Source organism: Equus quagga, chromosome 15 (genome assembly GCF_021613505.1).
Source record: "Equus quagga isolate Etosha38 chromosome 15, UCLA_HA_Equagga_1.0, whole genome shotgun sequence".
Classification (NCBI taxonomy): Eukaryota; Metazoa; Chordata; class Mammalia; order Perissodactyla; family Equidae; genus Equus; species Equus quagga.
In genome coordinates this window covers 7,144,930-7,170,890 of record NC_060281.1, presented here as the reverse complement: position 1 = coordinate 7,170,890, position 25,961 = coordinate 7,144,930, and the positions used below count along the sequence as shown (strand labels likewise).

The 25,961-nt window shown below is 36.7% G+C and overlaps 1 protein-coding gene across 1 annotated transcript in view; it reads right to left on the bottom strand.

Annotated features, from left to right (window-relative positions):
* The window catches only part of EYS (eyes shut homolog), a 1,407,877-nt gene that overhangs the window by 272,332 nt on the left and 1,109,584 nt on the right, over nucleotides 1-25,961 (bottom strand). The window lies entirely within an intron of this gene.

The following is a 25,961-nucleotide window of genomic DNA, read 5'->3' as shown; positions in this document are numbered from 1 at the left end:
AAAAAGTCTGTGTCCCTGCATCTGTGAATAATAGTTTTCATCAGATTCTTAAACTATTCTGTGATACAAATGGCTGTACATCAAATTATATACTTAAAATCAATAAATTTTATTTGATGTAATTACACCTTAATAAAACAGTAAAAAAAAATCTGTGACACCAAAAGATTAGAAAATAGTCATATACAGGAGTTTTATTAATATTCATTAATATTTAGTGCTTTTCAAAATACTTAGATAAAATATTTTATAAGTAGTATTACTGTAATATGCAAGGTTATTAATTTTTTAGAGTTGTCCTTTGAGAATTATTAATCTTTTAAATGATTAATCTCATAAAATCTTGAGGCACATAGAATTAGAAAAGTATTTTATTGTCAGATATTTATATTCAGATCTATAGGCTTGGCACATTGAACAAGCGTAACACATGGGATGTTGGAAATGCAACTTTAGTGTTTGTCTTTCTCATGAGGGTGGAAATTTTCTCTTCCTCTGGATGAAAACATGGCAGTCCCTATGAGTCCTACCCTCTCTCTAAGTTATCCAACGATTCAAAGACTAATCCCCACTCTTGGAAATGCATCAACACTTCTACCTTCCTACAGAGCCATGACTTCCCCTGCCTGCTCCACCAGCCAGGACCTATAGGGCTCCTGACACCTCTTATGTGTCTTGAGGGGCTAGAGGAAGCTGGCTTCTCTTTTTCTCTTCTACCACCTGCCCTTCAGGCTGGCTGCTGTTTCTGCCGCTTCCAGCTTTGAAAGGGGAGAAGGCAAGGGGAGGTGGAAAAGCAGAGGAGAGTGTTCGAGCTGGCGATGGATAATATCACAGGCAGTCCTCTTGCTCTCTAGGAACAGTGGGTGTTTAAAACTGACTGTTTCTCTCATGGTAGGAATATCAGATAAGATACAGGATGCTCAGGGAAATTTCCATTTCAGATAAACAACAAATAATTTTTGAGTATAAGTATGTCCCAAATACTGCATGAGATATACTGAAAATTATTCATTGTATATTTGAAATTCAAATTTAACTGAGTAGCCTGTATTTTCAGTTGTTAAATCTGGAAATGCTATGACTCATGAGAATTTGTGCACTATTTAGAAACCCTCTGACAACTGCAATTCCTAGGATTTGTGCTATAGACTGCCTCGGGCTTGTCATCTCTAACTTGGTTCCACTCTGATTTTTCATGTTATACACAGACTCTTGCTGTTGACCACTACTTGTCTGTGTCAAAGCAAAAGTTGCACTGGACAAAGTTAAGCAGGCAAGGAAGACTTATTCAAGGCTGTTGCCAAAGGGGAGAGAGGCCAGATCTCAGTCTTTCTCAGCTCCTCTGAAACAAAGGGCAGCAGAGTTTTTAAGAGCTGAGGTGGGGGGATCAGAGGCTACCTGTGTTTGCTAATTGGCCTTACCTGCCAAAAAACATAAGCTTTCGCATATCTCCATGACAGGAGGTAGTTTACAACCTAAAGCAGGACACCCACTGAAGTTAGGCTCCTGCCCTCCCACAGAGACTGGGAGACAGGGCACGGTGTTTCCTGATGGGTACGTTTCAAAGAGATGGCTCCAGGTCCTGGAGAAAGACAGTCCTGGGTTGTAAAACAGGCAAGAAGCTTTTTAAAAGATTTATATCTCAAAGGGGGCAAAGGAAGAATTTACAATGGAAAGCTTTCTAAAGTCAATGCTTTGAGAAAAGTGAGGTCAGGGGCCTAGCGTCAGAAAGAAGTCTGTCTAAACTTCAGTCAAGCTGAGGGGAATGTTAAGGCCATCTTGGCCACCTGACTAGAAAAACCACCTGGGCAGAACATAAAATGACTCCAGGCCAAATCTCTTTCCTGAGGGGTCCATATGTAGTCCATGGTAAGCACTCCTGCCTTCTCTGCCCTACTGTCTGTTGGGGTGTAGTTAATTTTCAAACACTCTTTTTTCTCTCTCTTTCTCTCACTACACACACACACACCCCGAGGCTGTTTGCCCACAAACGCTGTCAGATATGAAGAGGGGAGAGGGTGAGCTTGACATAGCTCTCTACAAAACTATTAGCAAACTGCTTGGTTTAAGTGAAATGGTATCACATATTTTACCATTCCTTGGCCATCTGCACACAATTTTTTTACTCCTTGAAACTTACCTTCCTGGCTCTATATTTTACTGGATGGTTTTTTCAAAGGTTTTTAAGCCTAGTTAGCATATCCTTCATCAGTGCTCGTATGCCTAGAAATCTCTGGAATATTTGACACTTATTTTTATTAAAACTTTCTCCTTCTTTGTCTCTCATGACGCAGTACTACACTTTGTCTCTTTACCTGCCTGAGAGCTCCTTTTCAGACTGTTCTGTCAACCATTCCGTAATGCACACAGTTTCCAAGGCTCTGTCCAGGCTCGTCTAGCTCATCTGTGTCTTTTCTAAATCTGCTCCTCCTTCATTTTCTTACTCAGAGCACTTACTCTCCCAGGCTTAGAAAGTCAGCATCATTATCCACCCATCTCTTCTCAGACTACTTGCTGGTTCTTGTCACCTCTTTCTTAAATCAAACCTTGTAACTTTCCTTCTGCTACCACTACCCTTATTTAAGATCGCATTGCATTTTGACTCAGCTGTTGGCAACAGTTTCTTTCTAATGGGCCTCCCTTCCTATGGTGTCTATTTGCTGTCATTTCTGTTACGGCAACTTAACTCAGTTGTAATCATCTAAGATCTTGGGTCAAATACCTTCAGTAACACCGAATAACTCATCTGTTTATGGAGCAAACCTGGTCCTCCACGATCTTGTGTTTTGGTGCTTTCACACACACACACATCTACAGGTAAGGTTGAACCACACTTTCTTCTGTGGTTCTACTTGTGTTCACACTGTTCTGTTTGTGTGGAAAGCCCTTCTCATAATCCTAGGTACACAAATCTTCCCTTAACTCAAGGCTCACCTTGAATATTCCCTCAGATTTGAACTCCCTATCATATTGTATCTAGAGCTCTTTTAACGCTTGCATTGTTTGCGTTGTTTTCTACCTTACATTACAGATGTTGTTATAAATGTTGGGTAGATTGATAAAAGAGTAAATCTGTTATTTTGGATGAGGGAGGTAAATCAACTCTAATTAGTAGAAGTAGAATATTCTAAATAAGGTAATTCTAAGAAGACACTGGGGGAAATATGAGTTAAGGAGATGTTTGCTTTCTGATGGCCAGAAAAGCCCATAACACAGTTGGAGTTTCACCAGATGGAGCAGAATGTTTAGCAGATACTGAACTGCACATTCACCACTTTTTAACATATTATTAGGGGAAAAACCACATGCCAATCAAGTTAAAATGCAATGTAGCTAGCTGTACACTGGAGGAAGTTTGTATGAGAAATTTGGATACGGCTATGGAAGAGGAAAATGGTTAAGATGACAAAGAGATGGACTTCGGTTTTAAATAAATAGAATCTTTAGTATAAACTTGGCAACTATTTGAATGTTGCATATCTGTTGATTCTACTGTGATATGGTTTTAGACACTGTTTCTTCATATTACTTTTACCTGGACTACTTAGAGTCACTGATGTGTTCATTCATTCAACAAATATTTATTGAGTGACTATTACATGCCAGGTACTGGCCAAGGGATTCAGTGGTAAGCAAAATAGATAAAGACCTCATCCTCACGGAGTTTGCATTCTAGCTTCATGGAAGAAAACCGCAAGCTAGAAGTTGGAATTTGTTCTTCTGATGTGGGAGATTTTTTCATGGGTCCCAGGAAGATATGCCACCCTGTTTCCTTGACCATTTTTCCCTGACATTTGCTGTCACCAAGGAGCATTGAGCCTAAAGGGAGACTAGATGAAAGAGAGAGTTTAACAGAACCCATCCCATCTACCCTTCCACACTCTGCTTTCTCTAGTGGAAAGATCTGTGTTCAATTCATCTTTGCATCCCCCGTGGCATGATCAGTTTTTCACATTGCAGGCAAATACATTCTTAGGCAAATACAAATATAGATAAAATTATCATTGGTGGTAGTTTTGAAAAACAAAAAGGACCTAAAAATATTCTTATAATTAAAATGGAATGAGGAAAGACTACAGAGGTGGGGTTCTAGCATTTTTCTTGTGGTTAAGCTTTTCACATTATTGATAAATCCACCAGAAAAATCTCTGGAAGAGGATAGTCTTTATTTAAGGGTTCATATATGACTTATTTGGATCCATAATCAGGTTTACTTATTCTGAGAAGTAGTGAACTCACCAAAAGCAATAAAAATATAATTCAATTTGCTTAAAAAATGACTTCCATGTTACTTTGTAAGAGCATGTCTGTTGTATAATTCAGGCACACCTGCCTGTTTCCCAGCTCACACACTCCTGGAACGTTTTTTCAGAGCTGACAGGTTTTATGAAAATCATGACAGGGAACAACAATTACGAACAATAAACATTTGCTATTGAATTGCTTTCTAACCATATTAATTTTCATTATCATCATGCTTAGTGGATATGTTGAGAAACAGAACTGCCCTGAATGTGGAAAACAAGACTAATTGGGGTTAGGCGGAGTGTTTCCTGCTGCTTCCCAAAGCCTCTTCAGGCGATGCTATTTGAACACACTCCAAATTCATGTTTTTCCAATTATAACTGGAAAAAAACTCCAGCATCTTTATATGCAGATATGTACTAAACAGCTTACAAAATATGTCATATAGCAGTTAATTAGTGGCTTCTGATTGCAACAGAGACATCAGTAATGTTTAAATGTCTTAAAAGATCATATTGGCTAATTTAACTAATTCTATTAACTTTTATATGGTTAACAAAATTTAAAATCAGTTCTGAGTCATGGGAAAATCCAATAAATTAACCCAGAAGGAGAATCTTTTAAATCCTTAAATTACATTATATTAAAAAATAAAACTCTCAAATTGTCAAAAGAACATCTGAAAGCATAGTACTGATTTTAAAACCCCTTTGTTAAAAATATGAATGAATTTAATTTTTTAAACCAAATATATTTCTATAGTATGAATCAGAACCACAGTCAATTAATAACAACTCACTGAAATTTTATCCAGGAGAACACCATGGATGTTTTATTATAACTTTATGATAAAGAAAACACGGAAGAGATTAATATCTTTTTACTCTGAATATGAGGCTACTGAGCCACATAAATGTTATTTATTTTGAATAGAAATGGAACTCCTCTGTCTACAGTATGAGTTATGATCCTCTTAGCCTCGTATAAGGGTCTTCTATGATCTAATCTCAGAAACTGACATACTAACATACAAATAAAGCTACAAATGCAATAAGGCACAAATTATTCACATACAACTTTATCTTAAGTCTTTGTACTAGAAGAAATACAATACTGTTTGCTATTCCTCCTTTATAATGGAAATAGATTTGACTTACTCAATAGAAATTAAAAATTAATACTTTTGAAACGTTTTTGTTATTTCTCTTACTTTCCCCAGAGAGAACATTATACAAATTCTGACTAAGTTTATAAAAAGGAATAGACTGATGCAATGCAATTATTAATAAATATTTTGTTTTTCGTTTAAAAATATTACATTGCTCATTTTATAATTCTAGTTTTATTAAACTCTGTGATTGAAAGGAATATCACCAGTTAATAAGTCCATATATCTCTTCCGAAGAAAGATTCATCACTAAAAGTAATACATTTAAGCAATGATATTCAAAGATTCAAAAGCTATAATCACCTATATTATCCCCAAATTATAAAATCAAGTTCCAAGACCCATGAAATAGACTTAAACACTATTCATATTAATTATGAGAAACTTCAATGTCTTAAAGATTTATATATAGAGTACATCTACTATTATACTATTTTTATATATAATATCATGTATAGTACTATAGTGTATTATATATGTTACACTAAACGTTTTTATCACATTATACATTTTTCCTTATTTTAGAATTAAAAAATTATTTTAGATTTGGATGGTCCAAGTCTCCTGGACTAGGTTATTACCTTGACTTAAATAGTTTCCCCCTACTAGACATTCACATTTATATTAATCCACAAATATTGATTAATTTAGTAAGTCCCTGTTAAGAATGATCAAATACTCTTTTGTTGCTGCTAGTATGGCTGCTATTTTTGCTGCATCTACTTTTCTCTCCCATAGGAATGCACTTGCCAAAATGAGGGCAGAACTAACATTTCTCCTTTTGACCACAACCATTGCATTCCTCCATTTAAAGCTTCAAGAGAGTTGCTCTGGATCTGACCAAGGCAATGCACGAGGAAACAATACGTGTTAAAAAAATTTTTTTCTCATCCTTCATTGTCACAGCCAATCTGGCAATAGTTTCTTATCCCTTGGTTTCTCTCTCAAAGAATGGTTGATCATCATGATCTGCCCTTTGACCCTCTCAAAAATCTGAAGCTTTAAAGCTCTGACCCTACCTCCTCCTTCTTACAAAATGAAACTAAGTAAAACATTGTTTAGGACACCAAAAATATCTTTCATGCAGTAAAAATAAAGCTAGGACAAGAAATATACAAGGAACCATCAATTTCTCACAGCCCGTACTTGACATGTTGTCATAATAGCTACCAATCTCTCTCTAGTCTATTTCTATACTGTCTTCTTCACTTACCTTAGAAATTTTCCCTGAATGATCTCATCTGTTCCCATAACTTTAGCTACTTTTTAGCTTCTGAAAACTCTCAAATTTTTATCTTTAGCACAGATAGCTTCTGACCTTATATATCTAGCTTTCCTCTAGTCAGATCTACTTGAAAGGAATATACGTTACCTAAACTCAATATATCGAAACCAGTTTGTTGCTTTTGAAATTTCACCTTCCTTCTCAACATCAAGTTGATAACATCTTCCTTGTTATTAGTACAAATACTTGCTTTATACTCCTATTAAAGCTCTTATTAAACTGTACGATGATATTTCCCTGTACGACTTACTATATAACATCTATGAGTTCCTTAGATGTAGGCATGATGGTTTAATATTTTTGTGGGCCAGAAAATAGCACAGTTTTGGCAGATACTCAATAAATGCTTGATGAATGAATGAATATGCCTCTAACGTTTTGTTTTCCATTTTAATTTTAGAATTTCCATCTACCAAGTCGTTCAAATAGCAATCTTGGCATGGTCGTCAAGTGTTCCTCTTTTGTTCTCTGCCTCCCAGCCTCCACATCGTTCACTTGATCAGTTATTTATTTCTATTGGTTCTTCTTCCCTTGTAATGCCTTCTTCCTCTCTTGCCTGTACTCTTCCAAATGCTTCCTGACGAGTCCTTGCAGCTTCAGTTTATCCTCTGTTCAATTTCTGTCGAATTTCTTTTATTTAAACATAAATTTGGTTGCTATTTTCCTGTTAGAGTCTTCAGTGGTTTCCCACTACCAACAAGATGGTAACCTTTTAATTTGGCCTAAAAGATCATTCCCACCTTACCTTCCAAGACCTCATAATTCTCCAAATACCCTATATGCTATTCACACTATACTACACTGTATTTTGAACATTCATTGTTTAGTTTCACTGCTTCCATTAATGCCTCTGCTTATTGGTCTTTGTCTCTTCTTGCATCATTTTGGTAATTTTCTTTTTTTCAAAAAAATCATCTCTTTCAGAGAAGTTTTCCAACACATTGCCATTGATTTATATATAGTACCATAAAACTTTTAATGTACACTTCATCTATGGTTATGTCCTTATTTTATTTCTAATGTATATTTTCTTCCTCCAACCCCAGATTTACCTTGCCCAGTTTTTGATGGCCGAGCAGGTCAGCCAGAGTCTGGGCTTCTGTGAGGCTTCAATTAGAGTTCTTCCACTCTGTTCTGCTTTCTATATAAGGTTTATGAGTACTAGTTTGCTAATTATGTTTGAAAATCATTAATTAGGCAATATACACAGGACCTCAATTTTAGTATATGTGCTGCCGAAGCGAGCACACACAGGACTTCAAAAGTAAAGGTACAAATAAGCTGCCAGGTCCCAGCCTTGTACTTTGGTGGTCCCCAAACTTGCTCCCATCATGGTTGGAGTGATCAGGCACAAGAAACAACTCATGCTGTTTAAATATGACCATGTGATGGACAGCAGAATGTTAATTTATTAATTTAAAAAATATAACTATCATATGGATGAGGATGCTGACATTTCTATGATTGTCATATTTTTTCCTACAGTAATACTACATTGGAAGAAAATTATAATCAGTAAGTCATTGATGACCATGGAAATCAGAACCCAGAGAATTAGAGAAATCTTCTCAAAATAAGAAATTTTGGCAAAAGATATTTGCAGAAAATGAAATACATTTAAAAATGCCTCACCTCATTAGTACTCAGGAAATACAAATTTCAATCACTATTACACACACAATTTTACAGCTTTCGGATTGATAGAAATTAAAAAGTCTGATCATGGCAAGTGTTGGTGCAGATGTGGAGTAACTGGAACTGTTGCATACTACTAGGGTGAGTAAAAATTTGGTACAAACACACTGGAAAGCTATTTAGCAGTATCTGGTAGTAATTAAGAAGTGCATAAACTAACAACCAATTGCTTGCCTAGATCTGTCAAGAACCTGTTGCATATGTATTGAAGAAGGTATATACAAGAATATTCAGAAGAGTATAATTTATAGGATACAATAATTACAAAGAAAGTCTAAATTTTTATTAATAGAATGTTGGAGTATAAATTGTGATGGAGTCATATAAATGAATACTATACAACAGTGAAATAAGTTACTCCTACAAATATTAACATGGATCAACTTCTAGAGCATAATATTGAGCAAAAGGAGCAAACTGCAAAAGACTATATAGCTACAGTTGGTATTATTTATATAAAGTGTTTAAAACAATACTATCTGTTATTTAGTGATGCATGCTAAGTACAAATAAATACGTGGGGATGATAGGGACAAATTCAATACAGTGCTTACTCCTGAGATGGGTTACACAAGGGTTTCAAATGTGTTAGAACCTTTCGCTTCTTACACTCAGCAGTGGGTACATAAATGATTGTGATGCTATTCTTCACATCTGTTTAGAAGACAAATTATAATCTTAAAGTTGTTGGTAATCGTGGGAAATAGAACACAGAAAACCAGAGAAATAGCACTTGTAAGGGCACAATGATGAGGTCTTTGCAATGCCTCAGTCCTTTCTAATTTGTCTTCTCTCCTCATCTCTCTACCAAAGCAGCTCTGACTAAAAGTGTTCAATGTCTCCATTAAGATTTAAAAGAACAGGCAGGGTGATTTGTACTATATGCCCGTTATTTTTCTCTTCAGGTTCGGCTGGTTCAGAATGTCTTTGAGAATAACAGTGTAAATAGTAAGCTTAATCCATCACGATTGCAATCTTAGCCGCTGTTTCAGGTGCGATCACGTTATTGGACCAGATGAACACAGTCTCCTGGCCTCTGGTATGTAAGTATCAATTCAGCAAAGCCTCTACTCTATTCTAACAAGCAGAGAACTCTAGAATTAGTTTGCCTTTACCTGGCAGGGATAACATTATATCTTCGCAGTCTTACCTCAAGGTTACATCAATTCTCCAACACTGTATCACAATTTAATCCATGAGGACCTCGTTTGCTTTACTAAATCTCCCACAAAATACTCTATTGAATGATTTACTATGCTGATGGTATCTTGCTGATAATACCCATTTATAGTATCTAAAAATAGAGAGTATCTAGATGTCTTGGTAAGATACATGAGTGCTTAAGGATGGAGAATGAATTCCCGTGAAAATTAAGGGCCCTGACATGAAATTTTTGTGGGTCTTTTCATCTAGAACATATAGCATATCCCTAATCAAAGCAAAAAACAGGCTACAGCTGGTGGCAGACAGCTCGCAACGGTAAAGAAGAAAGCTGAGGACCAGTGTGACTCGCTAAAAATAACGTCATGGAGAAACTGGAAGAATTTCATCCGTTTATATATTGTTTTGTTTTGATCCAAGTGATATATTCAAATTATTGTTTTATATAAACAATTTTTTCCTTTTTAATTTTCTAACTTTAATTCTGAAATAATTTCCTTGTTCTGGAAGTACTTCCTTTTCAAGTTGTTTTAGTGAGTATCTGTTGCTGGTAAAGTCTCTCAGTTGTTTTTTTTTCTGAAGATATATTTATTTGGGCTATATTTTTCAGTAAATTTTAGTTGTGCAAACACTTGTAGACAGACATTTAGTTTCTCTCTGCAATTTGAAGATTTTATTTCTCTCTTGGTTGGATTCTATTGTTGACATTTTAAAATAATTTAGAAATATGCTAGAATAATTAGGCATCTGCACTTTCTCTTTCAGTCCACCACATTTTCAACTCTTCTTACATATTCGCTTTGTTTCTCTGCATTAAAATATTCAGATCTAACTTCCTGTACTTAAGTCTTTTCTCAGCTCTATCCAATCTGCTATTTAATTCATCTGTGACATTTTCAATGATTATATATTTCATTTCATTGCCTGGAATTTTGTGATATTCTCTTTTTGCCTTGCTTATTTTTTAATTCCCTCTTGTATTTTCTTCAGCATTTTAAATTGGGTAATTTTGTTTCTGAATGTAATGACTCTAACACCAAAAATCCTCGGGGGTGTAATGCTATTATTCATTTTCTCTGACGCATTTTGCTCGAGGTCATCTTTCTTAGCTGGTAGTCTGTCTTTTTTGCTATGTAGTTATTTTTGATTGATGTTTATTGGTGAGAATCTATAGACGCCTGATTTGTGGAATTTGGATTTACAAAAGTGGATTTGCTTTTGCTTCTTCCAAATATCCTGAGGCTTTCAGATTGAGACTGTTTTATAGTACTTCCTAGTTTGGAATTTCTTTAACCAAATTTGTAATATAAATTAGAACCGGAGATGTGCGTGAGGTCAGGGCTGTAGAGGACTTCTGGGGAGGGGGTCACGTGTACACCTGTGGTCAAGGTGGCTGAACACCAACAGTTTTCTCGTTGCCCTTGTTTGCTGGTAGGGTCTTCTTTCCCCTCACCGTTTCACTGACTGAAGTCCCTCAGAGGACTAAACTGTGAAAAGTTTGCTGTTTCAACTCTTGACTTTGTCCACACACAAAGATCTTTCTTTGCGTCTCATGCTGTCCTTAAAACCCTTATCTCTAGGTACCTGAAACCAGCAACTGTTGTGGTTTCACTGTTTGTCTCCATTCTTTTGTAGATCGTCTCTGGTTTTTGGTCCTCAGCGCTTTCCTTTATTTTCTGAACTCTGGGAATGATCATCTGGACTCACCTCTGCTTTTAAAAGCATGCTCATTTTATTTTGCCCCACATCTTAATTGATTTTTAGTGGGAATGTTTTTCAGAATAGCTCATGTACCTACTGTTAGAGGTAGAAGCTTAGCGCCATCATCTTTGCTATGGAGTGGATTATATGGAACCTCAAGGATGGTACTATCTTTCTCAATTAGACTTGTTTAGAGACCAATGGTAAAACTTCCTTAGGACCACAGAAGAATCAAAAAGCCTATTGATTTATAGAACTTATACAGTTTTTTCCCCCAGTATTTCTCATGCATATTTATTCATGAATGCACGCACATAAAAGCAAAGCAAAAACAAACAAAAAAACAGAACAAAAGAGAAGCCACAAGTTTGACCATAAGAAAAAATGATTTTGTTTGTTTCATCTGTTATATCTTTTATGTATCCAAGGATAGGAGAAACATTGATAATTTATACCATTTCTAGATAATTTTACACTTAAATGTTTAGTGTAATATTCTTCTTTATACTTTTCAAATAATGACTGTTTGAATTGAATATTAAATTCCCAAGGATTTCAAAAGTATGGATACAGTACTTACAGATTTGCTAGAATAACAACATTTTAACACACTTAAGCAAAAGCTGAGAAGCAAATTGCAAATTATTGAAAAGTAATCATTGAAAAGTAGCTATCATTTTAAGTGTGAATTTTAGTAGACTTCGCCTACTATTAAAACAATGAATTTCATAATAACACTGTTAATTCATAGAAATAGCTTAAATTATAGTTTAAAAAACTTTTTCTATGTGGGAAAACCAAGGCGATTGACTTGCCAATCAGAAAGTATTGATTATATCAACTACTTTTTAATTTGTTCATTAAATAATAGCCATTTCAGGGCCCACTATGTGGCTGAGTGGTTGTTGGCGCACTCTGCTTCAGCAGCCTGGGGTTTCACCGGTTTGAATCCTGGGTGTGGACCTAGCATTGCTCAACGAGCCATGCTGAAGTCGCATCCCACATAGCACAACCAGAAGGACCTACAACTAGAATATACAACTATGTACTGGGGAGCTTTGAGGAGAAGAAGAAAGAAAAAAAAAGAATAAGATTGGCAACAGATGTTAGCTCAGGTGCAAATCTTTAAAAAAAAAGCCATTGTTTATGATAAACTGTGATCTCATGAAGAATATATTTTCAAACTTATTCATTACATCAAGTACTAATAATAGCATGGATTTAATGTGTTTTAGTTTTAGAATAGCCAGACTATAAGCAAAGAAAAATCTAAAGTTCTACATAATGATTTTTAAAATGTCACAAAAATTCCTGCACATTTGAATCATGTTATTATGATTATCATAAAGATTACTTGGGGGACTATAAAAAAGACGTTACCAAATGAAACAATGTTATATTTAATATTATAATGTAATTTGATGTTGATTTAAGTGGACTCACATAATTAGAGATGTCTTTTTTTTAGTCATCAAAATAACTCTCAGAAATAAATATACCTGTTTTTGTCATAGATTTCAAATCTTCATAGTGATTTTTTTTTCCAACCTACAATTGCCAGGTTGGTAGAGGGTGGGACATTCACATGTAATAATAAAAAAAAAAAAAAACCCTGTCAGATAAAATTTGAAATATGGTGTAGAAGAAAGAGAATATGGTCGTCAGAGAAAAAAATGACCTAGATGATGCCATGTCAGTAGGAACAGCCTGAAGCCTGAATGGCGACAGAACAGGGTGGTTTGGGTCAGTCTCCTGGAAGCAGAATACACTGAAAGATGGTGGTCATGGGAGAAAAATCTTTCCTCCTTTATGGGAAAATTGTAAACTAGATGAATAATTTATCAGCCAACAGAAACACAAGGCTCTACTCTACCATGAATATTATTGTTAAAAGACAAGCAGTTAAGTGATTTTAAAATCCTTAACTGAGATAAGGAAGCTTAAATACTAATTAATTTAAAAAATATTTCAAAGCAACTTTGCTCAAGGCACCTTAGGATCCAAAATGCATCACATGTAGATCCTTAATTCAATGAGTTTCCACTCTAACGGAGAAAATTAGTCAATTAATTAGTTGATAGTTTCAGTCAGCAAACAATGAGCTTATTATATCAGCATGAGTAAGGGGAGCAGTGGAACAACCTGGTGAGTAAACAGGAAAGCTGCGAGTTCAGTTGACCAGGAGCACAGACCATGTGAAGAGGAGTCATAGAAAACAGATTTAGGGAGGAGGAGGATCAGAGAGGGCTGGCATGAGAGAAAAAAGAAATCGAACTTCATTCCGCAGCCAGAGACGTTAACGTTTATGAGCAGAAGAGTAGCAAAATTAGAAGTGTCCTTCCAGAATCCTAAACTGCCAGCAATGTACAGATAACTTGAATTAGGAAGAGTAAGAAGATTAGTTCAGGTTAGAAAGCTGTGACGACAGTTCATGTGGTGGAGTGAGGGTCAAATCAAGGATGCTGGACATAGCGAAAGAGAGGAAGGAATAGATGGGAAGGACTTCCTGAAGCAGGAGGGACTGGACTCGGCAATGAGTAGATGGTGGGGTAAGGTGAAAGGAGATCTCAAGATGAAACAGTAATGTTTGCAAGTCTGAGTGACCCACATAAGAGAGGGGACAGAAGCTGAAACAGGAAACTCAGGAGGAAGAGGAGTTTAGCAGTGGAGGGTGATAAGTCAGTTTTATGTTTGATCTTGTGATGCAAACAGGATACTCGTGTAGAAATAAGCAGCGGATGATTAAAAATATATGTGTGCACCTACCCACATGGACACGTGTATGTGCAATAATACAAGGAAGAAAAGACAATATTCTTATTTTCTGCTTTACTGCTTTAGCATTTAACTGGAAGCTTTCCTCACGTTGTAGGTGCATTTTATATGGGGATGAATTGAACTTAGTGATAACCAGTGGCTTTTGTTGGACCTCTTTGGGATCTCTTACTGTTGTAGGTAACTCAAAGCCTCTGAGTTTTACAGGAGCTTAATAGCTAGCCATCAATTTCCACTCTTTCAACAAATGGTGATAATACACCTCCAAGAAAGTGTAGATGTTCTGGGTAAAACTCAGTCATCTCTCTTCCATGAAGTTTTTTGTGTTTTTGTGTTTTTTTTTAAAGAAAAATACAGTAGTTTCCAAACTGTTGCTAGTCTACAACACTTTCGCTGGTCTCCTTCAGTCTTAACATTGTCACAATTGGTTTTCGTAGCCACGACCATCAACAATTTAATTTTTCAGTCAGTCCTTTGTATAAGCTGTATACATTGCCTATTATTTGTGTGTCCCAGGCTTAGATAGGAAGATATGATCAACATCTATATTCAGCTCACCAATACAGATGATTTGACATATCTGAGACAGGCATGAGTGGAAGTAGGGGGAGGGGAAGGAATGGAGAGGGAGGGGATGGATGAGGAGACGAGAGGAGAGGAGAGGGGAAAAATACAAAGAATCAGAATCATCCCCTTACAGTGGCTAGCTTTTATTGAGCACTACTATGTGCCAGGCAATGCTCTCAGAAGTACTATTATTATCTGTATTTTTTTTAACGAAAAGACAGCTGAGACCTTTAAGCCTCTTTAAAAGGAAAGCAATTTTCTGAATGTTGCACAGTTAGAAATATCTGCCTTTGAGGACTGACTCTGCCGCTTATTAATTCTAGAACTGGGGCTCTTAAACATATTGCCTGACTCTCAAAAGGTTATGGAAGACTGATTGCCACACAGGGTTCCATCCCTGACTGCAACATTTCCCATTTTCCACCTGATTTCTCCTCTTCCTCCCCCTGTAGCCTTAAGACCCTGTCCCTTGAACCCATCATCCCTAAGACGTCCCTTCAGCACTGCTCTGGCAGGAATGTCTAACATGTCTCGGGCTCTCATTTGGTGTGAGAACTGTGCTAAGAACTATTTTTACATGGATAATCTATTTTAATCCTCAGTACAACCCTGTAATTACGTATCCCCTTTTACAAATGAGGCATCAGCGGCTTGGAAAGGTTAAGTAACTTGTGCAAGGTCACACAGCTCGGAAATGCCAACCTAGAAACTGCAACTTCAGAGGCCCTCTTCTCCAACTCTAAAACATACACAACACGTATTATTGCCATTGCATTCAGCACAGCTTTAGGTTGGCCCTTTTATTTATGTGGGTAATGAAATGTGTTTTTTACTTTCTCAGTTTTAAATACGAAGTAGCTACCTCTGTAAACAGTGCCCGTTAGCCTAGCATTATTACATCTTTTCTCCTCAACGTTGAGTGTGTGATCCTCTTTTACTAATAGATCACAGGCAGAAAGCATTCTTTTCTCCTGACCCTACTACCACCTGACACTAAATGTTACTCTAAGTCTCTGACTTTCTTCAACTCTCCTTTATTCTTCATCATTCAATCCTTTGTCCCATTCATTGGTCCCTTCTACTATTCTTTTCATCTCTTCAATAACTTGCAAAAGCATTTTCAAGAATTAGACATCTACATAATATGAAAAGAATTTCTAGTCTATTATAGTCATTTGGAGATCACTAATGCAATATCAGTGAAATAATTAGGAAGTTATCTCAAGCATTGAAAATAATCACATATTCTGAAAAAGTGAAGAAATAAATTACTACAAACAGTAAGGAATTATGACTGTAACCACATGAGCATACTTTTCAGCAGTTAAAATGCTTCAAATGCAATAAGAACTTGGACAAATGAAGGTCAAAATCCAGAGACAAACCTAAAAAGGTTCAGCAGTTTAGTTCAATAAGCTCAAAAGTGGAAAAAACTACATTAGAAAGTGCCTGAATTGCCGCCACTTATGTGCCTGGTCTTTTTATCTGTGGCCTGTATGACAGCACAGACTCATTCAGCTAAACTGCTTTGATTCTGGCTAAGAACTATGAGTACAAAAGCACTTGAATATATGGGAAATTGTTGGGTTCAAGCGCAGGGCAAGCAATTGGTATGAAAATAAGGGAAAGTTTAAAAGTTCATATTGTAAACCAATTTTCCCTCTCCTATTAAAAACTAGTGGGATAGAAAACTGCTTCCAAAGAAACCTCTTTGAAATCACAGCTAGAGACTGTGAGCACAGTGTTTCGCTGGTGGCTCACTTTGTCTTCCTTCTCTGGCTGGATACAGACTTCTGTTGGATTAAGGATAAAAATACATCGTAAAGTGCTACACAGTATGAACAGGTGATTAATGGTATTTGTGCACGTAGAATCTAAAGAATCTTTCAAAAAAAGAAAAGTAAGCATAGAGGAAATATAAAGGCTTTCATACTCCCTCCTCTCTCTATTCTTCACCTCACAGCAATAATAGACATCAGGGGCAAAGAATGAAGTAGAATATATATATTACTTAGACATACTCTTAGAAGACTCCACATTGACCCTTGGTGATAGTCAGATTTCTTGTATTAGGCACTGGGTGAGTAAATGCATCAGGTATAAAAACCACCAGCAGATGAGTGACTGTGTGTGTGTGGTGTGTGTGAGTGGTGTGTAGGTAGATCAGGAATCAGTTTGAATATTTGACTCTGATCCCTAATGAGACATCCAAGTGAAAATGTCTGTATGGTATTTGTTGACTATATGGGCCTGAAGTTCAGAGGTATGGTCTATTCTGAAGACAGAAATTTTGGAATCAAAGGAATATTGCTAGCTGAAGCCGAGCAATGGGGAGTGGAGAAGATTTCTTAGGGAAAGTGAGTAGATTAAGAAGAAAATGAAGTTTAAGATCAAGACCTAAGGAACTGTGAGGAAGGAGAGTAAATAGCAAAGGATCCTGAAAAAAGGACAGTGGAAGAGGCAGGCGTCGCAGGGAGGCTGCATGACAGAAGCCGAGAAAAGAGGGGCTTTTAGTAAGAGAGAGCCCTCAACTGTGTGAAAGCTGCTAGAGCAGCCTGGGTTATGGCAGGACAAAGCAGTAAGGAATTAGAAGTACTAAATTAGAGCCAATAAATGAATTTTTTCTTCGAGAAAGGGAGAAAGTCATAGGGCAGTAGCTGCCCGATCATGGGATTCGAGGGAGGGTTTTATTAAACCGGAAAGACTACAGTAGTTTAGATTCTGCAGAGAGGGCCTAGCAGAACAGAGGAACTGAAGATACAGCAGAGCGAATATTCTATAGCTTCTGCAAAAGAGAGAGGGAATACCATCTGTATTTCCTAGGGTTCTTAGGTGCAAAAAGCAAAATTCATTCTCATTGGTTTAAGCAGAATAAAAGACTTGCACCTGATGGGTACAGCCTCTGTCATATGTTTGCATCCTACTGACAAGGCAGCTGGAAAGCTGAGTCACGTGTTATGTCATAGAGGCAAGTCTTAGGACACGGGATTTTATGAAATTAGAAAGAGTGTTAAAAAAAACGATGCCCACCCACTGTAGGAGAAATATCTGCTACAAGAGTCAATGCCTGGGTGGAAGAAGTGACCTTTTAATAGTTTAGAAATTTCCTCTATGGTAATGGAAAGAAGAAAGGACAAATGGCTGACGATCCGGAAGTCAGTTTTCAGAGATGTCATCTAAGGGTAATAATTTTTCTCCGAAGAGCAGGACACAAATTCCTCTTCTGAAACTGATGGGAACAATGAAGCTCTGAAGTTTGAGGATGCAGAGAAGAGTTAAAATAGTCATCGTGGAGACTGGGAAAGAAGGCTGAAAAAACAGACATAACATTTGTGAGCTGCGTAGAAGGTTCAATGTAGGTTGGTGGCCATGAATTTATAGTGGCACCAATTTTCCCAACTAGATGACTTTATTTGTGGAGAATAAACAGAGGCCTGGGTGACGACACGGAGAAGACAGACCCCCAAGCTTATCCAGGTTTTAATACTGTTCGGAAGTCCTATGAAATGATAGAGAAGAACGGGAGGTTAAAGCTATTAGAAAGACATCTATTGTAGCTCTACAAATGTCCAATAGGTTCTCACAGCCATACACTGCCGGTGGCTAATGTTATTGTGGAACACCTGAAGTGTGCTTGAGCCATTAGTATCTGCACCTAGGGGCAGATATTTACCTCTGGTATATATTCCGTGTGATTTGAGCTGGCCTATTATTCCAGCCTGTCAGGGTTTTTGGCTTTGGCTCTGTCATCTTTCGCATTCACTTTTCTTCCAGGCTTTGTTTTATCTGAAAATTTGATAAACAGACTACATCCCCCTCCAAGTAACTGATGAAAAAGATGAACAGAACAGGGCTAATTATATGGCCCTGTAATAGATGATGAAGAGATTAACCCCAATGCTTAGATATGAGGATTTTACTAATCCTTTTGTCAGAGATAGAATCATAGAATTTTAGAACTATTTCACTCTCTTCCCCTACACACTTCTTTCACAGCTGAGCAAGCTGACGCTTGAGGAGGTTAAGTGGTTTTTCCAAAGTTACCAACTAGGTAGTAAAAACTCAAAATCAGAACTGAGTTTTCTGACAACCAACCCTGGAATGAGTGGGTCACACAGTCTTCTCTTTTCTCTTACATGAATCAAATTCTTTTCCAATTCAAAGGTTTTCTACATAGTAAGTAAATTTGTATTTTCCATTAATGAACATAGAATAAGATTATTATGTGTTCAGGCGAATTGATTCTCTACCCTTTAGCAATTCTTTTGATACAACTGTTACTGTGAATGAGGTCCCAGGGAGAGGGTTACATTCACATCATCTGTCTGTCCCCCAAGATTATAGTCAGGAGATGAATAGCGCTTTGGCAACATGACAATGCAAATGCAAATTAAACTGAGTTTTGAGTTCTGTAATTATAAAGTAAATTTAGAGTCTGTCTGTTCCTTAAGGCTATGTTGATTGGAAACTGCAAACTGTTTTGTAGCTATTGGCTGATAAACAAAAAAAGTATTCACTCACAGTCAACATCCAAACTGTAATGTAATATACAAAGTACATTTGAAAATATTTTCCAATATGTAAATTTAATTATAGTGGTATGCTAAGCTATCAACTTTTATAAGAGTAAATCTCTCTCTCTGTTTTTTTTTTTTTTCCAACTGGGAACAAATTAGAATTTAGATTTAAGAATGTTTGCACACTCATTTCATTGTTGCAGTACTAAGCAGAGGCTTTGAAAACCATATTGATCTGAATTTCAGCTCCGTCACTTAATAGCTGTGGAAGTCAGAGAGAGTTACATAGTCTTTTTAGCTTCAGTTTATTCACATGTAAAATGGGCAATGTACTACTCGCCTTTGAGGCTGTGAGAAGTAAATAACTATATGATATTTGTAATGTGAAGAGAACAATCCCCACTTTGTGATCTTCACTCAGTAAATGGGAGATATAAGCTTTTAGTTCCTACAATAACAAAGAATGGAGGAAAACTCCTACACATGAAATCTGTTCCCTTTCTCTGGACGGTTCAATGATACATTTCAATGATGCATCTAGAAATGCATCAGATAGAACTTTGGTATTGTTACTTGTATTGTAAATGTTATAATGACTATATCCTTTTATATATCTACTACTAACTGTGAAGATAGTTTCTTATAGTCTTGTTTAAAAATGGCTATAAAAATGCTAACATTAATCTATATCAGGAGTTGGCAAGCAGGTCAATTGGGCATGCCTCCTGTTTGTGTAAGTAAAGTTTGACTGCCATGCCCGTTCATTTACATAGTGTCTGCGGCTGCTTTCACACCACAGGGCAGGGTTGAGTAGTTATGACAGAGCCCGCCTGGCCTGCAAAGCCTGAAATATTTACTATCTGGCCCTTTGCATAAAACATTTTCCAACCCGTGTTCTACTTCAACAAAACCAGGATGGCTGTGAGGAAGGAAGGTGTAAATCCTTCAGAAATTTCTCTAGTAGATGCCATGAGCTAGATTTGGAAAAATATTGGCACCATGTGTAGAATTCTGGACTTTATTAAAGGGGCTTTTATGATTACTAAAATTTTTCCTAGCCTACATTTTCTTAACTTGTGCTATTACACCTTTTTTCTAAAAAAAATTATTTCTAATGTTTATTGTGACTTTCATTAGCTTCATTTTCCATAATGCCTTTCTAAATTTAAAAACATACCACCCTGTATTTAAACCCTCACTTTTTCCCTGTAAAATACTATGCTTCTGATAAATATGAAAACATTTGTAGATTTATCATAAAAGTGATCTTAAATAATTAGAAAATAAGCAATGGGATAAAAATCACTTGTTTAACAAACCCTTAATATGCATATATCACTCAGTGACAGAATTATCCCAATTGAGATTTAAGACGTTTTAAATAATCATCACACCACGTGCATATTCTATGAATCGAATTTCATTTTTTAATATGACTTATAGAATTTATTTTTATGTTACTGCACTGGTTTTCCTAAATTACTTAATTTTATCCTCACATCTAGAAGAAATGTGAAAGGAATATAATGACTTGGGCTTTTCATCCACACAATGCCAAAATCTTATTTAAAGACTGTTTCCCCTGAAGTAACTAGTTTATTGGGTGTGTTTACATAATATCAGATTTAATGAGTGCAATCAGAAAACTTTGTCAAGAAAATTAGAATAATTTTGGGGCTGGCTTGGTGGTGCAGCAGTTAAGTTCACACATTCCGCTTCAGCAGCCTGGGGTTCGCTGGTTCAGATCCCGGGTGCAGACATGGCACTGCTTGTCAAGCCATGCTGTGGTAGGCGTCTCACATGAAATAGAGGAAGGTGGGCATGGATGTTAGCTCAGAGCCGGTCTTCCTCAGCAAAAAGAGGAGGATTGGCAGTAGTTAGCTGAGGGCTAATCTTCCTCAAAAAAAAAAAAAAATTATAATAATTTTGGCTTGTGATAGATGTACTACTTGATTGATTGAATTTTCTGCATTTTCCTGATGGCCATGTTGATACTTATAATCATTGAAAGTCACTCACACAATGCTACCAAGATTATAAACTTGCTAGGTCACATTCCTTTTAACTAACAGAAGAGTGTGGAGATAATACAATAAATTAACTTGACCTAGTTTTGCCAAGCAAATACTTAAGCATGCTAATTTGTGAGTAATGTTTCATTAATTACATTGTGTTTAGTAAGCATTTATTGGGTTCATACCCATGCTAGTAACCAGAAATGCAAAAATATCTTTCCTGTGAAGAAACTCATAACATAGCAAAGCTTATAATATAGCAAACGATGTAGACATGGGGATAATTTGTTCCCCATCATTTTGTTTTTAAGGGAAAGAGTTGCACAGAAGTAAATTGATTTTAAAGGGCAGTCTGGGCAGAGGGCAGAGCAGAAGCAAAGCCACACAGGTGTGGAGACGCGCGCATGGGATCACGACCCCACAGTCCTGCACGTCAACCAGCTCAGAGGGAAAAGGGGATCTGATTTTCCATGGTAGTGTTACAGCTTTTCTTTTTGGACCATTACAAAATTAACCTTTTTCCAGAATTAACCTTTTATGCCTAAATTTACTTTGAACTTGGTTTCCATAAAACACTTAACAAAACAAAAATCTCATTAGTACTTTAACGTTATATTTGGACCTGAGCAAATTTACATTATTAATGTGTTCAGTCATTTTTTAACTAATCCTTTTAGACAACAAAGCAGATAACAACCCAAACAACAAAAATTGAAATCTTAATAGTCTAATAATGGCCTTTTCAGATAATTTTTTGAGATTTTCCTCTAGTTAAATTTTAATGAAATCAAATAAAAAGGTAGAGAAGAAAAAATCCACATGGATCAAAATTTTATAGAAATGCTACACAGTTGTCAATAAAACACTGCTTCCTGATGGATTTCTTTGAGCCTTTGTATGTAAATTGGTATTTATTTTCAAAGCTAGAAATGGAAATAGAATTCAGGACCATACATAACAATGCCACCAAGGTAGCAATTATTTGATATTATTATATGGAAGGTACCATAATAGACATTTTATAATAATTATTATTATATTTAGTCATCTAAGTCTGTGAGCATATTAGTTTTCTATTGTTGCATGACAAATTACCACAGATTTTGTGACTTAAAACAAGAGAAATTTATTCTTTCACAGTTTCCATTAGCTGGGTCCTCTGCTCAGGGTTTCGCTGAGATGAAGCCAAAGTATTGGTGGGGGCTGGCATCTCACAAAAAGCTCAGGGTCCTCTTCCAAGATAACTGGCTATTGGCAAATTCATTTCCCTTCGGATGTAGTGTGAGATCCTTTTTCTCTTGCTGGCAGTCAATGGCCCTCAGCTCCTAGAGGCCACCTGCAGTTCCTGGCCACGTGGCTGCTGTAAACAGACTGCAGCACGAATGTTCGCTTTCCTCCAGACCTGCAGGAGTGCATCTCTCCAGCTTCTCCTTCTAGCCAATTACAACCCCGTCTGATAAAATTTACCAGAATCTTGGGGGTGACCTGCCATCACCTTTTGCCTTATAACATCACCTAATCAAGGAATGACTAGCTTCTATTTACAGGTTCCACCTACACTCAAGGGGGTCGGTTTATACAGGGCAGGAAGACCAAGGGTGGGCATCTTGAGGACCGTTTCAGAGTTGTGTCCACCACAGTGACGTACATATTACTTGCATGTTACAGATTAGGGAATTAGGACTTAGAAAGGTTTAGTGATTTGCCTAAAGTTATACTGCTAACATGTGGCAGGGCTCATAGCTGTCTAATTTAAAAGATAGGGCTCATAACCATTATGTTTAACATCCTCCCTAGGCCTAATGGTACAGTAATCAAATTTTCCCTAATGCAGTATAGTGAATCCACTTGCTTAGTTTCGGTTCTCAAGTCTGTACAGGAGACGCTCAAATTTCTACTCTAATCCTGATGCCCTGCTTGAGCTGTTGGCCCCTAGCTCTTAGCATCTTCGGCAACTTTATAATTTCATGACACAGTTCAAATTCAACTCATCCAAAACAATTTCAAGAAATTACCCCTCCTAAAGCTCCAATTCCCATTAAGTGCGTCACCATTTTTCTTGCTCCTATTGCCATCTTTGTACCTCTCACTACTTGGCTGCCCTGTGGACTAATCGAAGGCTGACGTCCCCATACCTCTCATGAGCTCATCAGTGGACAGGGCTCAAGCAATGCCTGCTTTTGTTTGGCACCCAGAGCTGGTGAGTAGCCAATTCTTTCATTTCTTAATCTGAAATGTGTCTGACATCCATCTGTTTTGCTCCATTCCCACTGGCGTTGTGTTTAGTAATGATAATGTGCAATTTGCCCTTTTTTTGGGCAAGCATCCTTTTGTAGTCATTTAGTAAAGTAAATATATTAGCTGCTTTCTAAATACTGTAAACATGCATAACTTTTACCTTGCCCAAGGCAGCATTTCAAATGCATTTAATTTACTTAAAGAAGTAGAATCCAATAGTAAAAAATTAGTGAATAAAAATGAATTATAGAAATGTTGCCAACAATCCAAGATTAGAAAATATATTTTAAGTATTAAATTACTGTTAAATATATAGGACCCACTTTCATAGCACAAGCATTTTTTCGCCAGAAGAATGTTACTTTTTTTTAATTGCTTATGGATATGAATCAGTAAAGTACCAGTTTAGATATGCCATATAGGTCAAGATTTCTGAGGACCTACAAGGACTTTCTGAGTTGAGTGTTAGCTGGTATGAATAAGTATACCTAACATGAACAAGCAGTTTATGATATTAAGGAAGAGCATTGAGGATGGAGTGGCTAAGACTGTGGAGCCCAGAGTCAGAAGCCAGTGTTCATCCCTCTGCCTCCAGCGGCTAGTTGTGTGACCTGGGGTAAGACACAACTTCTTGGTGTCTAGGTTTTCTTTTTTTCTAAAAACGAATAATAGTAATAGCATCTATCTCACAGATGTCTTAGAGTAATGAAAGGAACTAATATTTAAAGACTTTAGGACCTTGTTTGGTATTTGTAATCACCATATAAACAAATAAGTTAGTAGAATATTTTGGGTATCTTAAAGATTAATTCTTCCTAGACTATGCAAATATAGTTCTAGTTTAGAGGTCTTTAAAAATATGCATTTAAAAGCATTCCATCTATGATACAAAAAATAATGTAGAAAATGTTATCAATAATTAATTAGCCAGGACAGATATTGAGATGTTTACAAAGCATTTTCTAGAAATAGGGAAAATAAGATTGCATACTATTATCAATATCATATTCAAATCACTATTTTATCTCTTATTATTTTATATTATTAATTTTCCCATACCAGGTTCAATTTTTCATATGGGAACAAATGTCTTGAATTGCTTTCTTTTAGTAGATATATATTAAAAACATTATTTTTTATTGAGGTCACATTGGTTTATAACATTATGTAAGTTTTAGGTGCACATGATTATATTTTGACTTCTGTATAGACTGCATCGTGTTCACCACCGGATATCTAGCTGCCATCCATCACCACACACATGTGCCCCTTTACCCCTTCAGCCTCCCCTGCCCCTTCCTCTCTGGTAATCCCCAATCTGTTCTCCATATCTAGTGTAGGGGATCAGAATTGGCCACTTCAAAATGTGTTTCTTTGGCTTGATTATTTTTAAGAACAAAAGACTCTGAAAACCACTTTGACCTCCCCTCCAACTGCCTATCAGAATTTAAAACAGAAGGGCCTGTTCCAGGAAGGAGCTAATACCATAAGATAACTTTAATGTAATGTAAAATGTGTCTCTCAGGTCATATTGTCTATAGTTGGCCCATTTGCATTTCCATCTCCATGTAAGTTGCCTTCCTCCCCTCTGAAATCCCAAATCACTACCCCCAACATCCTCCTTTGTCTTTAGCTGAAGATAATATTTAAAGTGGCAGCTTTGGCCATTCTGGCGAGCTGCTCAGTTTTCCTGGCTTTTTCCCATGTATACATGTTATAAAGCTTTGTTAATTTAATTCTTAGGCCAGCCAGAAGGCCCTAGAGAGGGTAGAGGAATTGTCTTCCTCCCCTACACTAGTAAATATATTTCTGATGAATTTTGTTATGGTAGTTAAATTTTTCTAAACCACAAGTGTAGTTAAATAAACACAGCAGCAGAAATCAAATCTATGTGTAGGAAGAGAGACTGTGGCACAGGAAGTACAAGAGGCAGACTCTGAACCTTTTAGCAAACTTGCATTGGCAGAGGGACAGCTTTATCGTTCCTAACTGCCAGCTGTGTGCTTGATGTGAGTTGGATGTTTCTCAGATTAAATCAAAAGGCAAAAATTGGGTCATAAATCCTATGGAGTTCTGCTCTGGGAAATATACTGGGAAAGAAAGTGAGACGGTAGCCATGAGTGTGGCCTCCGGGGCCTGGCAAAAACAAACAACAAGATATAAATGCAAAATTAAAATTGATACAACTAAGTTACAGAGTGATTTCAGTCTCAAGATCCTCATTCAAAGACTATGCGTTTGGTTTAAAAGTTAGCCACAGCAAAATTTCTTTGCAGAGCTTCCATTTCCAGGATCCACTGAAAATTCTTTCCTTGGGCTCAGCAAGGCCATAAGGGATTTGTCAGAGCTTTCAAATTTTACAACTATTAGATAAAATGATAAGGCAGCTGGGTCACTGGAAGGCAAAGCATCCAAACCAGGATTTTGCTGGCTTAAAGAAAATAAAAGAGATGTATAAAATAGCAAGCCCCATGGAACAATATAAAGAAAAGTCAGGGGAAAGTGTACGGCTATAAAAGATGTTTAAAGCAAGCATCTCAGAGTGTCTTATTTTCATTTGAAAGCTGTAGCCAGGGGCAAAGATTCACTTTGTT